Source organism: Lynx canadensis, chromosome F2 (assembly GCF_007474595.2).
Source record: "Lynx canadensis isolate LIC74 chromosome F2, mLynCan4.pri.v2, whole genome shotgun sequence".
Lineage (NCBI taxonomy): Eukaryota > Metazoa > Chordata > Mammalia > Carnivora > Felidae > Lynx > Lynx canadensis.
The window spans coordinates 61,509,530-61,529,215 of NC_044320.2; the positions used below are offsets into that span (position 1 = coordinate 61,509,530).

Here is a 19,686-nt window from a genome sequence, read left to right on the forward strand (position 1 = left end):
ATTATACATGCAGTATATATATAATATACATGAGCCATATATGTGCACATATTGTATATGCATAACATATGTGTGAATATCACCCACATCTGTATCCTGAACGCACATCCATGTATATCCATTTATCTCTAGATATTTCCACTGAGACATCTCACTATCGGTTCAAACTCAGCATCTCCATAGCTAAATTTCCCCCTAAACCTGCTTCTCCTCTTTTTCACCTACATGAAGGAATGTGTCACCTTCAGCTTCCCATCTAGTCATCTGAGCCAGAAGCCTGAAGACCATTCTATACGTCTCTTCCTTCACATCACATCCAGTTACCAAGTCTCAATCCTTCTACTTCCAAGTTTTCCTGACATGCATCTTATCTCCTTTCCCTGCCGCTGTCTTCCTTCAAACTCCTATTATTTTTTTCACATGGATCCCTGAAACGGCCCCTTATGGCACTCCCTTGCTCCCAGCCCCTTCTTATAATGCCCATCGCAAACTATCACCCTCCAGTCCCTCTCCAACAGGGCCAGGGTAATCATTTGTAAATGCAAATATGATTTGCCACCAAATGTGACTCACCCCCACTCCCGGCTGAAACTCTCCTGGGGTTACTATTAACCTTCCTCACAAAAGTTAAACATTTTATCAGAGCATATAAGGCACTTACAGGGTACTAAAGAGATGTTAGTTTTACTACATTTTTTCATTTCCCTATATATTTATAACTAATAATCAGGGAGGTTTTAATGTTTAACAAAAAAAATTTAAAGGTCATAGAACGATCATAATTTCTTCGCATTGATTATTAACACTGCTTTGTATGACTTCAGTTCACACATTCTATAGACCTGCACAAAGCAAGGACTGCCTACATATATCACTGACTTGACCAGGCTTGCTTTTTCTTGATAATTAAGTAACAGCCACTAATGACTTGAATAATTAGGCAATACAAAATATGTGATAACAAATACAGAAAATTAAAAAAAATTATAATGTTCAATAATGTGTTCAATAATCCCACGTTATTTATCCGAGTAGCCATTCACAGAATTTAAAAATGTTAGGAAACAGACAGTCATTGTGTAGCTCCTGCAGAATTCTGAAGGTTCGATAAGAAGGCTGAGGGCATTTCCAGTATCTTCCCTAGCTACTAAAAGTAAAGATACTCTGTCAATGAGTAAATGAGATTAGGCCGAGACCTTGCTTAGACAAGTTGGAAATCCTTTTGCAGTTAGCTCCCTCCCCCAAAACCAAACCTGGAGCAAGTATAGAAGCTAACGAGAAGTGTGGTTCCCAGGGCCAGAAACGACAGGAACCACCACAAGAAAAGACCCTGGTAACCTCTTGCTGAAACCACGGGTTGTCTTCAGCTCATACGTATGGGACCCGAGCAAGATGCAGTGGTGTGAAATGGACGCACTGGAGGAAATCACTTAATTTTCCGTTTCTTCACTTCATATTGGCTTGGTGTAATCATTGTCCGTCCAGTACCTAGAAATGGGAAAAAAACAGCCCAAAGCACCAGTACGGATGTCCTTGGATATTAGGACAGTTCAAGAACCCTGCGTTTTGGAACAGTTAATAAAAGTGGTAGTGGGTGCCCACCAAGGAGATGCCTTCAGGCACCTCATTCTCCAATCCCTTTTCATCCAAACCAGCATGGCTGGTGGAACACCACCCAAGGAGGCTACCTTTTCCTAGTGCTGCGTCTTCCTAATAAGTGTGGAAAGGTGAAATCCTGCCCAAGAGAGTTACTCGGTTTAGTGGCAGTACCAGGAATCATCAGTAGTGGATTCGGGGTATTTGGGCCTCTCCTCCTTGGGGCTCATCCTTGCCCTTCTCTTTAAGCTCAACAGAACTGATACAGTTTAGAGCATGGACTTGAGTTCCTTCCCCATGCATGTTTTCTTTCTGGCTGAGCGCCTGACACTGTAGGGAATATCATAAAACCAAATAGTTCAGACAACAAAGAAACTAAACATATACTACTGAAGCAAAAATCAATCAATCTGCTTGCTTGATTTACTATATTGTAACATATAGTAAAGAGAAAAGGGAAAGATTCTAAAATCTTACAGAGGGAAATAATAGAAACAAAAGAACAAGATTTATATATAGTACATTTACCAACAGCAATTCTGGATGCATAATAAAGTAATATTTTACTCTATTAAGGGAAAATAATGTTTCCCAGAACTTGATATCAAGCTGGTTAAAATGTGAGGATATAATAAAAATATTCAATGACCTAACAGGGCTCAGAAGATTTTCACAAAGATCCACCTTGTGGAGAAAGGATTCAAATAATATGGAGAGAAATATGTGGTACATATTTCATGACTTATGGATTGTTAAAGAAGTATCTTATGGAGTCTATTGTTTATCCGAAAGAAGAGGCACAACAACAAGTAAGAACCAAAGTAACAAAAGAAAGTACATCCACTAACCTGTAAATAAAATTCTAGGTAATATCATTATGATGTGGCATTGGAGGAGACAGTTTCAGGTTATCTTTTTGAACTTGATGAGCCTAAGAATTCAATAAAAGTGATTAAAATTGAATATGAATTTGAGTCAAGAATTTGTACCGTAAGGACAAAATTGGAAGGTGTAAAACCTATAGAAGAACACTTGAACATGTGTTTTATGGAAAACATAAAAAATAGAGAGAAAAGAAAAAAAGAGAAAAAGAGTAAAGGGAAAATACATAATGAGATGAAAAAAAATCAGTCCAAATATAAAGTAATTACAATAAATGCGTAGGAGTTCAACTTACCAATTAAGAGACAGTAATTCCAGACTGGCTTAAAAAATAAAACCCAACAATATATTGTCTAAAAACGACACGTTTAAAACAAAAGACACAGAGACGCTGAAAATAAAAGTAAGTAAAAAGATTGGCCGGGCAAATACAGATCAAAAGATACCTACAGGAGCAATCCTGACACATGATACAATGGTGAGAGATGAAGGTGAATTTTATATACTGGTAAAAGGAACAATAAAAAAAGAATATAGATCATCATAAACATACATGGACCTAACAACACAGCCCCAAAATAGAAAAAAAATAAGCTGACAGAACTTCAGGTAGAAAAATCAGCAATTACAGCTAATGATTTTAGCATTGTCCCTCTCACAAACTAATGAATCAAGTGACCAGAAGTTAAATTGAGATGCCAAAAATATGAACAATATAATTAATAAGCTTTCTTTCTGCCCCTCCCCTGCTCACACTGTCTCTCTCTCAAAAATAAATAAACTTAAAAATAAATAAATTCAGGCCTAAGTAAATTCTAAATGATAAGTAATAATTTGCTTTCTTTCTTATAATAAAATTATATTAGGAATAAAATAATATTTATAAATAAAAATTTTTAGGAAGTAAATACAATATATCTAAACAATCCTTGCAACGAAATGGAAACCACATAGGAAATTAAGAATTCAGAGAGGTTTCCATCACTGACAATCACCTTTTTATATAATCTGAGAGTAAATTGCATTTATCAGGTCACAACTACTTTACGGAACTAGTTGAAGTGGCCAAAAGCTATGACAAACAGTCTCCTTTTAGTCGGGATGATATCTGAAGGATACAACCTCCTACCATTTTACTTGGAAAAAGATCAGACCAGTGTGGTAAATAGATACATGTAATCTTTTTCCCACAAGAACTTTTAGGACCTTTCCCTTTCTTTGGGTTTTTGTTTTTTTGTTTTTTTTCAATAAGATATTCCAGATAAGCTATAGTCCTTCAGGGTTTTTTTTTTTTCTTTAAAGATTAATTAATTAATTAATTAATTAGTTTATTTAGCACAGAGGAGGGGCAGAGAGAGAGGGAGAGACAGAATCTCAAGCATGCTCAGCACTGCCAGCTTGAAGCCTAATGTGGGGCTCAATCTCACAAACCATGAGTTCATGACTTGAGCCGACATCAAGAGTTGGACCCTTAACCTACTGAGCCATCCAGGCGCCCCATCCTGCAGTTTTTATAGTAAGTTAATAATGGCAAGTAAAAACTAGTTTATAAAAATCGACAACAAAGATGCATGCAATACTTGAGGATTTGGTCACATGTAAAACTCACAAGGACATTTTTATTCTTTGTGTAGAGAATGAAAAGAAAAAATGTATAAAAGGAACATTTAGAAAGAAAGCCACAAGAAGAGAATTCTTAAGAAATGGAGGGAGGAATGGAAGGTGGGCAGCCTACAGAAATAATTAATACCTTGGAGATGGAAGGAGCCACAGGGCAGGAAGCACTAAAATAATAGCACATACAGCATGCTAGGTAGGGAATGTTATATAATTCCCAATATTACTTTTAAAACAAAAGCTAAAAGAAACCCTAAATAGAATAAAATCCAAGTGAGACCTGTGATTATTCATTCATCCTTCTCACCTTCCTTCCTTCTTTCCTACCCCTCCCCCACTTTTTGGACATAAGAGGTTTGGACATTCAGAGTCTCCTATGAAGCGAAGGTCATTTTTCTTACCCTCATGTTAGTTTTCTAAGGGGTAGATTTAACTGCAAAATACAGTTTAAAACTGTAGACTTGCCTCTGTCTCCTGCAAATCCAAAATGGAGTTTATTTGTATCCTTAGTTTTGATTTGAGATTTTGGCTTCCTGAATCTGAACCTAGAGTACCACTTACGGCTTACCAAACCAGATAAATGGAAGGTCTTGGTTTCATTAGTATCATTAAAAGCAAAGCAAAGACTGGAGACATGTGTAATTTCTTGAAAGGCAGTCAGCAGGCTAATTCTGTGACAGCCACACACAAGTATACACTAGGCCCTGCTGTGATTTCCTTCTCCAATAAATACCCGCTGAGAACCATAAATGACCCATATTTTAGTTTGAATGAGTATGTGTAATTTTTTCAAAGGCTCATAGGAGTAGCAGAAAGAGCTCAACTCGTCTCTGAAAGGAACAATTACCCAGAGTTAACCTTCTTAATGTATTGTAGACTGTTGGACCCAAATATCACCAGGACTTATGAGCTCTGTTGGAATCATTTCTATTTCCAGATTGTAGTGACTCTATCTTGAACCATAGGAGCCATACCATAACTGGAACACCTTCCTGGTGGCTTGAATGAGTTGTGTTTTTTTTTTTGTAACGCTTAACGACCAGGAAGCTATTTCAGTACAGGACTATGGGGAAAAAAGTGATTTAGTGTTGTTTTAAATATAAATATATACATTAATATAATAAATACAGAAATATAAATATATGTGATTTCTTTCTCCCTCACCCAACCTGTCCAAGAAGCCCTACTAGCTATCTACTCTTCGAGGGTTATTTGAACTCTTAAAAAATTATGTGAGAGAAAAGTCCTTCCCAACTTAACAAAATGATCTGTGGATGATGGTTATTTGTGATTATCTGTAGAGACCACGTCCTGGGCTGTCCTAGATCAAGGAAAGCAAACGATTTCAAACACTATCCCTAGAGTGATCTAGAATTCCAAATACAAACAGCTACTCTCTCTCTCTTTTTGAAAGAAAGAAGGTGGGTTTCTCCCCACTCGCTCCCCTTTCCCAAAGAAAGCAGACAGGCAGGAAGATCCAGGATGTGTATTTAAGATTTTAGGATTTTAGTAACCAAAATCAAAGCAGGAAGTATGCCCTGAGTTACTTCACAGAAGAGCCAGCCACTTGGGTCTCCGTAAACACATTCACCCTAAGCACGGGAGAACTGAGATGTGGAACCATTGCTCGTCCTGATGGTGAACAGGGAGCACAGCACAACTAGGCACTGTCCTTCTTCGTTCTGTCTCATCCACAAGGGCAGCCATTTTAATCAGTACCAGACTCAGAAAAGGTCTCACTGGGGGAAAACTCTCTGGATACCATAGTGCAAGTCAAATGAACCAATCCAGGAGTTGGCTCTTCTTGCTGTCATAAATTACTCTCCGTTCAACGACAAGGGGCTATTCCCAGTTGCATGCTACTTCCAAGCGAAACTTTTTATTGCTCTTGAAAAGAGATGAAGGAAAGCATACACTTACCCCCTCGCTAAAGGATGCTTCATGTCCAAGATTACTTGCCATGTGCATTTTCTCCCGACGCAGATCAGGATGTGGTCAGTCTAATATTGACAGTTATATAATCAGTGATCTCAAAAACAGTCTTTACACGTTCCCAAAGAAGACGGGAGCCCATGCCCTCCTCTGACCATACAAAAGACAATTATCTGTCATGTCAATGAAACCGTCCTGGTTTAATTTAGAAGACACACATGGAATCTATCCCCCTATTGTGCTGTAGCCCACTTCAGAACTGTATTCATTCTGCCATGACTTGTCTTAAACTTCCCCCTTTCTTTGAATCCCCCTTTACGCTGGACTCATAGGTTGTTTCCCCCTTAAGACAGTCTATTACCCCTTTCCCTTTTCCCCAAGCCATTAAAATTGTGTTATTTTCTTAATATATTCACATATATTTGGCATGTAATAAAACCCCACTGAATCGTCCTTGGAATGAGTTATGTGCAGTCTGGTGCAGCTTTACATTCTCAGTTCCCAGCACTGCCTGTGATTTGAAAAGGAAGTCCATAACGCAGAAGGATTTCAAGGCCAGATCTTACGTTAAATTAAACGAAAGAGTATGACAAGGCATTTCTCACCAAGGTGCACCACAGGAAGAATGGAAGTCTGCTCTAGCTTTGGAAAACCATAGGGAAAGTCTGATAGGAGAAGCCAGACCGATCCGGGGCAAGTTCCGCCCGCGTGCACCGTTGCTGTTCTCTCACTGAAACATGGAAGAAGACAAATGGATATTCTTTGTAAATTTCAGGGCTTTTTCATTTGAAAATGTTATCTTAATACTTACATTGCTCAACGCACTTGATAAAGTGACTATGAAAACTGTCTCTTATTTAATTCTTTTAATGTGGCAAGACAACCCCAAAAAATACTTTTCTGAATTTGAACAGCTCGAATTCCCATTAACAAGAGACAAACAGGCAAAAGAATTTAGAGTTCTTAGCTTTTATTATTTGAAATCAGCCACTTGGCTTGGTTTGTACACAGTAGTAGAGACTGAGCTAATTTAATGGAACCAGCAAACAGGTTGCATTTGTGCGGTAGGAAGGGGATGAGTTTTCAGATAGAGTTGCTCAGAGTGGAAATCAAGTAGAAGGAACACCTGGCCTGACTCCCAGCCATGCATTAGTTAGAAACTGGAGAAAGAACCACTTTTAAAGCACTAATGAGCCCCAGGTGAAAACGCTGTTAACTAGAAGCCTCCTTTTTTTTTTCTCAAAATTTCAGTGTTTTGATTGATGAGCAAATTGTTTAGGATTCCTAATTTTCCATTACATTAAAACATAACCTTTGTTCTCCCTCCCAACTAAAACATTTTTGTGTCTGGCTACCACAAATGCCTATCATTAGTTACAGAAAAGGCCAGCATCCATTTGAGGAATCAGCGAGTGAGACAGATACACTTATGGTAGTGTGAGTCTACAGAGTGTTTATGATCCAAAAAAGTAAAACAAGGGACATTTTGGGGGTTAAGGTGGCTAATGAAGCACATGCTGTTGCATTTTCTTACATTCGCAACATTACTACCTTTGACCAGATTTAGAATCTTCCCATATCTTAAAAGAAATTGGCTCTTTAAATTTGTAAATAAAACGTGCAAATATTCAGGGGTGCCTGGGTAGCTCAGTCAGTTAAGCGTCCAACTCTTGATGTTGACTCAGGTCATCTCACGGTTCGTGGGTCGGAGCCCCTCACTTGCTTCTGCGCTGGTGGCACGGAGCCTGCTTGGGATTCTCCCTCTCCCTCACTCTTTGCCCCCTTGCTCTCTAAATAAACAGACTTTAAAAAAAATGTGAAAGTGTTCAGTTACTGTCAAGTCTCAGGTGCTAAGAACCACAGGCTCTAAAGAAAAAGAACCAAAGTGTAATTGATTGCACAACATCACTCACTCAGCATATACTTATTATGCACACTGTGTTATGAACTCTAAGAAGAAATAAAAGCATACATAAGGAAACCAGTCATATTCCACATTTTTAACACCAAAGTTTTGTAGCTATATGGCAACATTTTGAAATTTGGTGGGGGTTTTTTTTGGTTTAACTATTATTTATTTGAAAAATTATTTATTGGTCTTTCAGGCTTTCAGTCTGGGGCACTTTTTGGCCCACAATGCAGCAAGGGGGTGGCCCAAGTGGACCAGGGGCATCTCACTGAGACTGAGGCAGAGATTAGAGTTCATGAGGCTGAACCAGCTGGGATTTGAGTGTTAGGGTTTGAGAGAAGAGGATGTTTCATAGAAGAAGTTCCAGAATTCTCCACATCATTCTTCCAGTATTGTTGGATAAATATGAATACATATCTGTGTAGGGTAAAATTCCATAAAACTGGACCAAAAAAAAAAAAAAAAGAAGTCAAAGGCTGGACGATTTCCCATGCTCACATAGCACTGGGATATACTCAAATTCTGATGTCAGAGTAAAGAATCCTTGTTGAACACCCAGGACATTTAATAAAAACTCTAGAAGGGCCATGTCCCAGAGTAAAGTCTACTCTGAACTTTCTCTAATAAAGATTAAGAACAAACCTCCAAAGGATCACCTAGATCCACATAACATCTTATCATGTCAAAAGAAAGCCCATCACTCTTTAAGAAAAGACAACAAAATCCAGCAATGCAGTATGTACAATGCCTATACTCTGCTTAGACAGGCAAAGAATTGGAAAAGTGTGACCCATAACCCAAAATTAAAATCGGTCAATAGAAACAGACAGGAATAAAAGAAATGATATATTTTGCAACAGGGACTTAACAATAGGCTACTATAAAGATGTTCAAGGATTTAAAAGAAAAGATGAATATAATACTAATAAAATTAAAGATATAAAGTGAAGCAAATGGAATGTTTAGAGATAATATATATGAAATAGGGGCACCTGGGTGGCTCAGTCAGTTAAGTGTCCGATTTCAGCTCAGGTCCTGATCTCATGGTTCATGAGTTCAAGCCCCTCATTGGGCTCTGTGCTGACAGTGCAGAGCCTGCTTTGGATTCTCTGTCTCCCTCTCTCTCTGCCCCACCCTCATTCGCACTCTGTCTCTCTCTCTCTCTCAAGAAATAAACATTTAAAAAATTTTAAAAAATTATATATGAAATAAAAAAGCTAGATCATTGGATAGAAGGAAGAACTTATGAGCCTCTACAGAAGAAAACATCAGTGAGTTTAAAGACAAGTAATGAAAATTTTCAAATGCAAGCACAAATAAAAAAGACTAAAAAGATTAACAAAGCCTCAAAAGTGTGTGGAATAATATCAAATAGTCTATGATAGCTATAATTATAGTCCTAGAGGAAAAAGATGAGAAGAGGGTATAGAAAACAATATTCTGAGAAATAAAAGCTGAAAAATTCTACATTTTATAAGAAATATAAACCTACAAATTCAAGAAAGTGAATGAACTCAAAGCAAGATAAGCCAAAGAAAACTACACTAAGATCATAACCAAATTCCTGAAAACTAAAATTGAAAGTTATAAGAGAAAAGTCACAGAAAATTATAAAGTCAGATATTTAAAAAAAAGAGAGACACTACACAGAGAGATACAAAGACCAGAAGGACTGCTAACTTTTCATCCAAAGGAAAAAAAAAAGACAGAAGACAACAAAATGATATCTTTAAAGTATCGAAAAACTGCACTTGAGATGTAGAAAGCTTGAGAGAGAACCAATAATAACAAGAAAATCTGGATAATTCCCAAAATTAAAACTTTCCTTAAGCCCATTGGAAATGAAGATATGGGTCAACCAAATACTCTGACATCTAAGAAAAAGCTAATACCTCCCCAAATAGGCTTATCTGGGGCAGGGTATGGGAAGAAAGCAGGGCTCTCAAAAAAGCTGGCAAAATGTCAGCTAAACTATTTGACATATTATGAAAGGCCAATTGGGAGCAAGAATTAAAGTGTACATCCTCTGAAGATCACAAATACAACAGGGGTTTGCACCCACTTGCAGACTTTTCTCCACAGGTTTTACTCACAAGAAATATTGAAGCAGGACAGGTGACCTAAAAAGCTCCCCTGTGTGTGGGTCTACAGTAGAGGGACAGCTGCCAGTTTGGAAAGACAGAAAGTCGTACCCATAGTCTTCTTCTAATGGGACGAAATGCCTTAAGTCATTAGAGGAAGAGCAGAAAACTCTGCCATCCCTATGGCCCAAGCCACAAGTAGGAGGTGCCTATCGGGCAATATATAAAGATGCCTTCACTATTGTTCCATATTGTTCACTGTTACCACTTGTGCTAACCTTGTACTTGCACAAAACAGATACTGAGGGTTCCTAGATGCCTCACTTGCTTCACCAGGTCTCAGCCTTTCACATGCACCAGTGGAAAATCTATTGCATCTGGGGAAGAGAGACAGAAGAAAAACGAGGACCGCTGAGGAAATAGTAGAAAACTGGCATGGACCTACAATGCAAGAGAGTCTCACCACCACTTGACGGAAACAGGATCAGTGAGAAAGCCTGAGGCCCAGACACAGACTCTGCTGAAGAATGAGGCTGAAAGGAGACAACAGATAATGTCTGCCATTCTCTCATCACCAAGCTAGCAAGCCTGGAATAACAAATAACATTAGTCTGCTACTTGGAGACAGACAGGAGCTTGGAGAGAGATCTGGAAGCACTTCTCCTGGAAGTGCAGGCTCACAGGAGAGTCTAAAGCTAGGAGTGAAACAGGATATTAAGAAAAACCTGCCAGTAACTGAGTTCTCACCCTGAGCACAAAGTAATGCTAGAAATATTTGAAGCCAGTGGCCCATTAAGAGTAGCAACAGCAACACTCAAACCAAGCTCAGCTCTTAACTAGAAGGACTTAAACCCCCACAATAAAGACCAGAGTAGAAGGTCTGTGCTCATGCTCAGGTACAAATACTAGTAATCTCACTCTGCTATCCTACACATCATGCCTGAATTTCAATAAATTATAAGACACCAAAAAAATGTAAGGAAAAAACAAACAAACACCCCACATGACTGTCAAGAGGTAAAACAGTCATCAGAACCATACTCAGATGGGACAGATGTCCAACATACCAAACAAAAAAGTTAAATGACTATGACTCACAATGAGATATCAAAACACACGTATCATCAAAATGGCTAAAATTTTATTTTATTTTTTTACTTTTATTTTTCAAATGTTTTATTGTTATTTGTGACATACAGAGACAGAGTGTGAGTGGGCAAGGGGCAGAGAGAGAGAGGGAGACACAGAATCTGAAGCAGGCTCCAGACCCTGAGCTGTCAGCACAGAGCCCGACGTGGGGCTCGAACTCACAAACTGCCAGATCACGATCTGAGCCGAAATCAGATGCTTAACTGACTGAGCCACCCGGGCGCCCCTAAAATGGCTAAAATTTTAAAAATAAAAACTGACAATACCAAATATGTACAATTGAAACTTTACACACTGCTTGTTGGTATGCAACATGATACAACCACGTGGAAAACAGTTTGTCAGTCTCTTATAAAGTTAAACATATATCTACATGTGTCAGCAATCCCACTCCTATGTATTACCCAAAGAAATTAAAAAATTATGTTTGCACAAAAGCATACACGAATGATTACAGCAACTTTATTCACAAATGCTGAAAACTAGACACCTAGGTGTTCTCCAACTGATATACTGATAAACAAAATACGGTAAATCATACAGTGATATATGACTCAACAATAAAAAAATAAACTATTGAATTACATAACAGCATGGATTAAATTTAAATGTACTTGTCTCAGTGAAATAAGCCAGATCTCAAATGCGATATACTGCATTATTCCATTAATATGACAACTTGAAAAAGGGAAAATTATCAGAATGGAAAAGAGATTGGTGGTTGTTAGGGATCCATACTGATGTAAATAAACAAATAAATAAAAAGAGGACAACTCATCCTTATAGAATAAATGTAGACGGAATGAAGCGGATGAATGCAATTAGCCATTAGAACACTATAATAACAATTGCTACAGGCAAATCTATCAATGAATGCTAAAATTAGCGGACAAAAGTTTAAGGAGAAACAGGATATTTACATAGCCTCAAAGTATCTCCCCCCCCCTCACCGCTAGTATTTTTTAATTATAAATAGAGAAATAGTAATTTCACAGTGAGGATACCTGCCAGATATCACCTAAAGCAAGTTGCCAAAATCAACATCATCACCAATAAGAGATATTGATATCATAAACCCCCTGGTATAATGCACTGAGAAAAGCCCATCACCTCTGTGGTACTCTTCCCCCAAAGCGATAATCTCAATCTACTCATGAGAAAAACACCATAACAAATAAACTGAAGGACATTCCACAAAAATCTTGGCAAGTGCTGTTGACACTCCTAAATGTCAGGGTCATAAATGGAAAGGAAAGACTGAGGATTAGCACAGGTTGGAGAAGACTAAAGAGACACGGCAACTTAATGCAATGGGGGACCCTACATAGGATCCTGGAATAGAAGAACAAGGACACTAGTAGAAAAACTAGTGAAATTCCAGTGAGGTCTGTAGCTTAGTGAACAGTGTCGTGCCAAGTTAATTTCTCAGCTTGGGTAAGTATACCTTTGCCACCCAAGATGTTAATGTTGGGGGAGGCTGGTTAAACGTCTACAGGAACTCTCTCCTATCTCTGCAACTCTTCTTAAGTCTAAACTGGTTTCCAAAAAAAGTTTAAAACTACTATAATTAATATGTTAAACGTTCTAGTCAAAATGGTAGGCATCCAGAAAAAGATGGGGAAATTTCAACAGAGAGATGTAAACTAAAAAATAAATAAATAAATAAATAAATAAATAAATAAATAAATAAAAGAATCAAACTAAAATGAAACCAATACAAGGATTGCCTTAGACAAGCCCCACTACTAGACTTGCCACCACTGAAGAAAGACTCAGTGATCTTACAACGGGTCAACAGAAATTACCCAAACTGAAACAGAAAGAAAAAAATAGTGGAAAACAAAGTGCAGTACAGTACCAAAGAGGTCTGGGACAAAATCAAATGGCCCATTATAATATCCCTGGAATCCCAGAAGGAGAAGAGAGAGAATTAGGCACAAGAAATATTTTAAGGAAGAATGACTGAAATATTTCTAAGATCAATGAAAAGTGTCAAACCACAGACCCCAAAAGGTTAAGAGAACAACAGGCAAGAGAAATACTGAAATGCTGGTGGGGAGGGCAATTAAAACCTGACCCCACAGCATGCTATAGCTAAGAAAAATGTCCTTTAAAATGAAAGTCAAAGGGAAAAAATTTTGAAACAAACAAGCTGACAGACTTTGTTGACAGCAAAACTTCGCTACAAAAAAAATGTCAAAAGCTCTTCAGTTGGAAGGAAAATGATATCAAGTGTTAACCTGGGTCTGTATAAATTAATAAAATGCATCAGAAATGGCAAATATGTGGGTAAATGTAAAAGCCTTTTTCCCCTTATTTTTAAGCTTAAGAGGTAGGAAACTGATTCCTTACAACAAAAATAATTACAACATTTTGTGGGTTTATAGGCTCCGTAGAGGTAAAATGTATGAGATAAACTAAAATAAACAGTTGTAATTTTTTCTATTATAAAGTGGTATAATACTATTTAAAGATGGACCAGCAACATTAACCAAAAAATTAAATACCACAGATAGCAAATATAGTGGGGAAAATGAAGTACAAAAAATATTTAATTGATGCAAAAGAAGGCAGGAACAAGGAAAGAAGGGAATAAGATGAGAAAAAATAGAAAACATTTAAACTACATCATATAGATAATTATTTTAATGTAAGTAGTGTTAACATAGCAATTCAAAGTCAGAGATTATCAAAATAGATTAAAAAAAACCCTCAAGTAGGGGCGCCTGGGTGGCTCAGTTGGTTGAGCATCCGATTTCGGCTCAGGTCATGATCTCATGGCTTGGCAGTTCAAGCCCTCGTTGGGCTCTGTGCTGATGGCTCAGAGCCTGGAGCTTGCTTCAGATTCTGTCTCCATCTCTCTCTCTCTCTCTCTCTCTCTCTCTCTCTCTCTCTCTTTCTCTCTCTCTCTCTCCCCCCCTCCCCTGCTCTCTCTCTCTCTCTCAAAATACAAACATTAAAAAAAATTTTTTTTAATCCTCAAGTATATGTTGTCTATCAGTAACAAAAATTAAATATAAAGACATAGATAAAAGTGAAAAAATTAAAATGATATACCATGCAAATACTAAAAACATAAGAGAGCTGGAGTGGTAATTTTTATATTAGACAAATTAGACTATGAAATAAAAATATTACAAGAGATAGAGACATACATCATAATGTTATAGGAGACCACTCATTAAGAAGACATAACAATAAAGTTTTAACAAATTCCTAATAAGCTTTCAAGAATTTTTATTGTAGATACAGAAAAGATTATTATAAAACATACCAAAAGGCGAAGAAACTAGAAGAGCTAAAAAGCACAGGAAACTATTTTTTTATAGTCTTTTTTTAATGTTTATTTTTGAGCGAGAGCTCAAGCGGGGATGAGTCAGAGAGACAGGGGGACAGAGGATCCAAAGCAGGCTCTGAGCTGAAAGCAGTAAGCCCCATGCAGGGCTCCAACACACAAAAAGTGAGATCATGACCTGAGCTGAAATGGGATACTCAACCCACTGAACCGCCCAGGTGCCCCAAGCACAGGAGACAATTTAAAGGGGGCTCCCCCATGACCAAATCTATGACACTTTGAGCAACAAAATGAATAGTAATGAGTTACTGAAAGTAATGGATTATTACTGAGAAGAAACAAAAAAGAATCGATGAGTCTATATTGGTGTGTGTGTGTGTGTGTGTGTGTGTGTGTGTGTGTGTGTGTGTGTGTGTTTATGAAAAGAGAGATAGGACAGGAGGGAGAGAGAAGGAAAGTTCTTCCTCAGGTAACAGAAAACTCCCTATATGTGTTTATTTGCTAATTAACAAGATTCTCTGTCCTCTCTACTCCTCTCTGGATAGGAGGACTTTTTCTTTTGCTAGGTAAGTTATTATGGAGCCATCGGCATGCTCTGGGGAGCTGCCCAGTAATCAGTATATCTCCGTGTTTCCAGGGAAGAAAACCAAAGGTTCAGGAGGTGAGCACACAGAGGACTGTGCGGTTACAATAACATTTATGCGGGACTTCACAATGTTCAAGGCTATCTTGATTTTTGCAATGAACTTAAGAGATATGCAAGGTAAGAGATTAATCTTGTTTGGCAAACTGGGAACAACAAAGCTCACAGACTCAAGTCAACTGTAGAGATGTAATTAGAGACGAGATTTTATGAGTCGGTGCACTGTTTCAGGAGATACATTCTCTGGAAGTTTTTGTCCGTAGCGAAGGAGTGCTTACAATGGTCAAGTATATTGCAGCCATCCTCACCACACAGCAGCAGTAGCACAGCCAAGCAGGAGGCGATCTGGACTCATGAACCTGAGCAAGTTTAATATTCAAAGGCCATGCTCCATTTCTGCCGCAAATTTGCTCCGTGTAGCCAATTAATAATAATGCGATAGGAGTTTTCTTGTCTATTTTTTACACTTGAAAGCATAAAACATAGAGTTCCATAATGTAGATATTAAAAAGAAATAGGGTTAAATCAGAATTTTTTGCTTTTGATCTCACCACCATTTCTGGACTTTAAAGTAGGATTTGCATGTGGCAGTTTGAAGCCTGAGTCTGGGTTATTTGCAATATATGAAACACCGTGAGTGAGTAGTGAAGTTTACATTTGCAATGAGATCTTCCTCTGAAAGGATTGAGGCTGAACTACTATTTAACTTTCCATGTTTGGAAAAGGAACTGAAAAAAGCACTTAAATCCCTTTTCCCCCATTTTTGTAATATGAGTCAAACTTCAGGAAAGCTCTCCTCTTTCCCTACACAAAGAAAATTTTTATGTTCCTATCTGGTGTAGAGCTATCTAATGACCAAGGAAAATCCCCAGATCTTTTTTTTCCTGGAAAAGCCACTTGTTTAATGGAACAGTCAGCCTGTCAGGGAGAACACAGCAAAGTTAATTGTCAGCCATAGAGCAGATGGTTCCTGGAGTCTGTTCATGCACCTGATATGGCTAAAAGAGTTATTGAAAGGCCAACATATGGTTTTTAAATTGCAGGGAACTGAATATTATGAAAACTCCACTCATAATTTGCGGCGTCATTTAGTATTTCACAAACTATTATTTCCCAGAGTATTCTGTGAATAAAGGCATCGCAGAGAGGAACTGAAAACGTTCTTTATGGCATACGTTCGGGACACTCAGTTTCTCAATGAATTCCCAGTTGACTCTCGACTTTAACAAGTTAGGACTTCCCACGTTTGTGCCGTTCAACATCAATATTCTGAAGCATAATGCTTCGTGTTCAGCCAAGTGCTTTCTTACTTATTCATCTATCCATTCATTCAACAAATACCGTGCATCTCCAAAGTACAAGATACTGTGAGGAAAGGAAAATTATTGACCTAATCTCTTCCCTTATGGAGCTCAATGAGGGTATGAGGGTAACACAAGCATTTATTTGTAAAACACAGACCTAATCTCTTCCCTTACGGAACTCAATGAGAATGAGGGTAACACAAGCATTTATCTGTAAAACACAGACTGGTGTGGTAAATGACAGATGAGAAGTACTCCATGCCCTGGGGATGCTAAGGAGGAAGGGATCCCATGGATACGGGGATCTTTTGAAAGCTTTGCAGATGAGACAGCAACGTGGCCTGAGCTCTGAAGTTGGGAGGATTTCACAGGTGCACTTGTAGGATAGTGACATGGCAACAGCAGAAACTATGATGTCCAGGCAGAGACATGTGTGACGAGTACTCTGACAGCCAATCTAATCAAAATTGTAATGTTGATGACCACGGTGACTTACTGCTCAGATTACACTGAACTATTTGGTTTCCTGTAACACACTGGCCCCAGCGTCCCAGTAATTTTGAATGGTTGATGGTTTCATGCTCTTCCTAAGTAGAACTCCTCCAAGTGAATAAAACAATGAACTATGTAGTAATATGCTTCAACATTTAATAACTATAAACAGCCTTCTCTTGAATGTCATAAAAACCCACGACCGTCTTTGTTAAATCTCTGACAGAGTCAAAGCTGAAACACATAAACTTTGCTTTGATAGAGTGTTCTGTGACAGTAGGACTTCTGTATGTTAAACCTATGGCCACTAAATAGTTTAGGCTTTTGTTTCCTAACCTGCAAAGCAGGGACTCAGATTATTTGATCCAAATAATGTCTTCCGGCTGTATGATTCTCTAAACACACCTTAATTCAATAGCCCACAGCAATATATTATTAGTCGCTATCTAGATACTGTCCAAATGCAACAAATTCTCAAACATCAGTGCCTGACTGTACCATGAAACCTAGTAATTTTACAGAGCCATCATTTTTCAAGTCAGAAGAAGGTGCCCGGACCCAGAAGTGTCAAAAGCAGCCATCTGGGGACTGGGCTGAGAATACCCACAGGAAGCCTGGAGCTCTTGCCTGAGGGGAAAAGAAGCTTGGAGGAGTAGAGGAAGCAGACGTGTCGTGGGGAGGAAGTGCACTGACTGCGAATAGGAAATGTGTTCTGTTCCCAGCTCTGCCACAGACTCGCTGTGTGACTCTGGATAAGTCCTTTCATCGTTCTGGGCCCCCATTCTCTGGCTATAAAGAAATTGACCCAAGTAATGCCTCAGACCCAACTTGGCTCTGTAAAAATCTTTGATTCTATGTGAGACATACGATTCAATGTCTTGGTGCTAAACCACAGCAATAATGCTCAGATTCACCAAAAAGAACACATACCATTATGTTGCACAGACAATTCAGGAAGTCTTTCCCTATTTGCACTCTGGTCCAGGCCGGTTCCTGGCTTTTACCACTGACTCTCCTGGTTGAAACCAATTGTTCCCAGTAGTGTAGATGTTCCTGCTTATCTTCTGAGCCCTTCCAGGAGGGTTTCTGAAGCTTGTTCTCCAGCTCCAGTCAGTTATGTGGGAAACAAGACTCTCTTGATACTTCCCTTTGCTAAAAATGGAATCTATTCAGCCCAGAGCCCCCAGCTATTAGCCTGGGAGATAAGCAGAAAAATAATTGAAACTCAGAACAGCTGCAGTCCCTGGTAGGTCCTTCTATTTCTAGTAATCAAGTACTAATGGGAACTTAGCAAATGTGAGTCCTTTCATTTGTTTGCAAAGGTCATGAAACAACGCCCCAAAAATAAATGAAGGTTATGACAGTTTATAGAACACATATATTTATGAAACAATTACTAGCAGAAAGATGATCTTGGCATTAAGGACAATTTTATCCTTACTTTATATGATTTCTGTCGCTGGGGGGAAAAAAAAAGGAAACCAAAACAAAATTCCTGATTGTCAAGAAAGTGTAGCTTCATATATTTTTTGCTTATCTTCATTCATTTATTAATTCATCCATCCATCCATCCATCCATCCATCCGACTCACTCATTTGTTGAAAGAAACACCTAGCTTCAGGAGTTTACTAGTTTCACCTGGTTTACTAGTTCAGGTTTACTAGTTCTGGTTTTCTAGTTCAGGGACCCAGGTGAGAGTAAATTCACTAACTATTTCACCGGTTCACTCTGAAGGTCAATGATAGCCTCCTTCTGCCTGTGAATTGGCTCATTAATGATCTAAGCTCTTCTAATGGTCACTGCCTCTTATCCTGCCCTCAGTCACTCAAACAACACACAAAACATGCTTTTAAAAAGAATTTAGAAGCTTTGGTCATATGACTTTCTTGTCTAAAAAATGAAACCATTTACATAGTCTTTCCCACTTCATTTATTCATTGGTTAAAATGACTCCAGGTCATACTCTGGAATGAATGCTAAGGCAAAGAAAAGTATGCAATACGGTGGATAATAGTTATAAAGCTAAAGAAGAATCAAAAAATAAAAAGCCTGTGAAACTAACAGGAAAGAAGCTAAAAGTCCTCCAGAGGTGCTGTTGGATGAGGAAAGCTGGCGGACTCGGGCCCAGGCTTTCAGAGGTTTCCTGACTCAATGGCGGTGCTGGCTGCTATCGAAGCAGTTAGAACGCGCTGCGTTTAAAGTCTGGAGGGCAGCTGAAGGCTTGCTGGTCAGCGCTACAGAGTGAGAGGGGCTCGCTGGCGCTAACCTGGTTCAGTGGGCCCCACTTGCAGTCCTAGAAGTAGCTAGTATTACTATATTTTTATTAATAAAAAATATTTCAGAACTAGCGATTACACAATTGCGTTACTTTGCCAAAGTCTCAAAGCTTTGACTCCGTGCCTGAGTCGGAACTCACTCACACCCAGGTCCACTCCAACTCCAGAGCAGATCTTGGCTCCACGGCCTTCCAGGCACATGCAAATGCTCTGCTCCAAGTGCTTTGTTCTTCCAACATCCCTAGGTCTACCGGAAGCTTAGCACACACAGTAATTCTTTGCTTCCCACTCACCTCTCCTACTGAGTGCTGCAAACTCCTCTAGGGACTTCAGGTCTGATCGAATCATTGCACACTTAATAAAATACAGGTCTTTGGTATCTTGTAAATACTGGCATCTTCCTATTTGCCTTATGCTTTCCCTGTACTTTGTTGCCAGCGCTGCAGATAAATCCTTTCCCTACGGTCTGCTTTTCAACATCTAAAGAAAAGATGCAACGTTTTGAGTTC

The 19,686-nt window shown here is 38.6% G+C and overlaps 1 long non-coding RNA gene across 1 annotated transcript in view; it reads right to left on the reverse strand.

Moving 5' to 3' along the window:
- Positions 1 to 39: 39 nt before the first annotated feature.
- LOC115506221 overlaps positions 40 to 19,686 on the reverse strand; it is a 78,787-nt gene continuing 59,140 nt past the window's right edge. Inside the window, exons 3-6 of the long non-coding RNA XR_003966283.1 lie at positions 6,633 to 6,757; positions 6,016 to 6,095; positions 2,445 to 2,527; positions 40 to 1,488 (exon numbers count right to left, since the gene is read on the reverse strand). This is a non-coding gene — a long non-coding RNA (uncharacterized LOC115506221). The remainder of the gene's footprint in view (positions 1,489 to 2,444; positions 2,528 to 6,015; positions 6,096 to 6,632; positions 6,758 to 19,686) is intronic.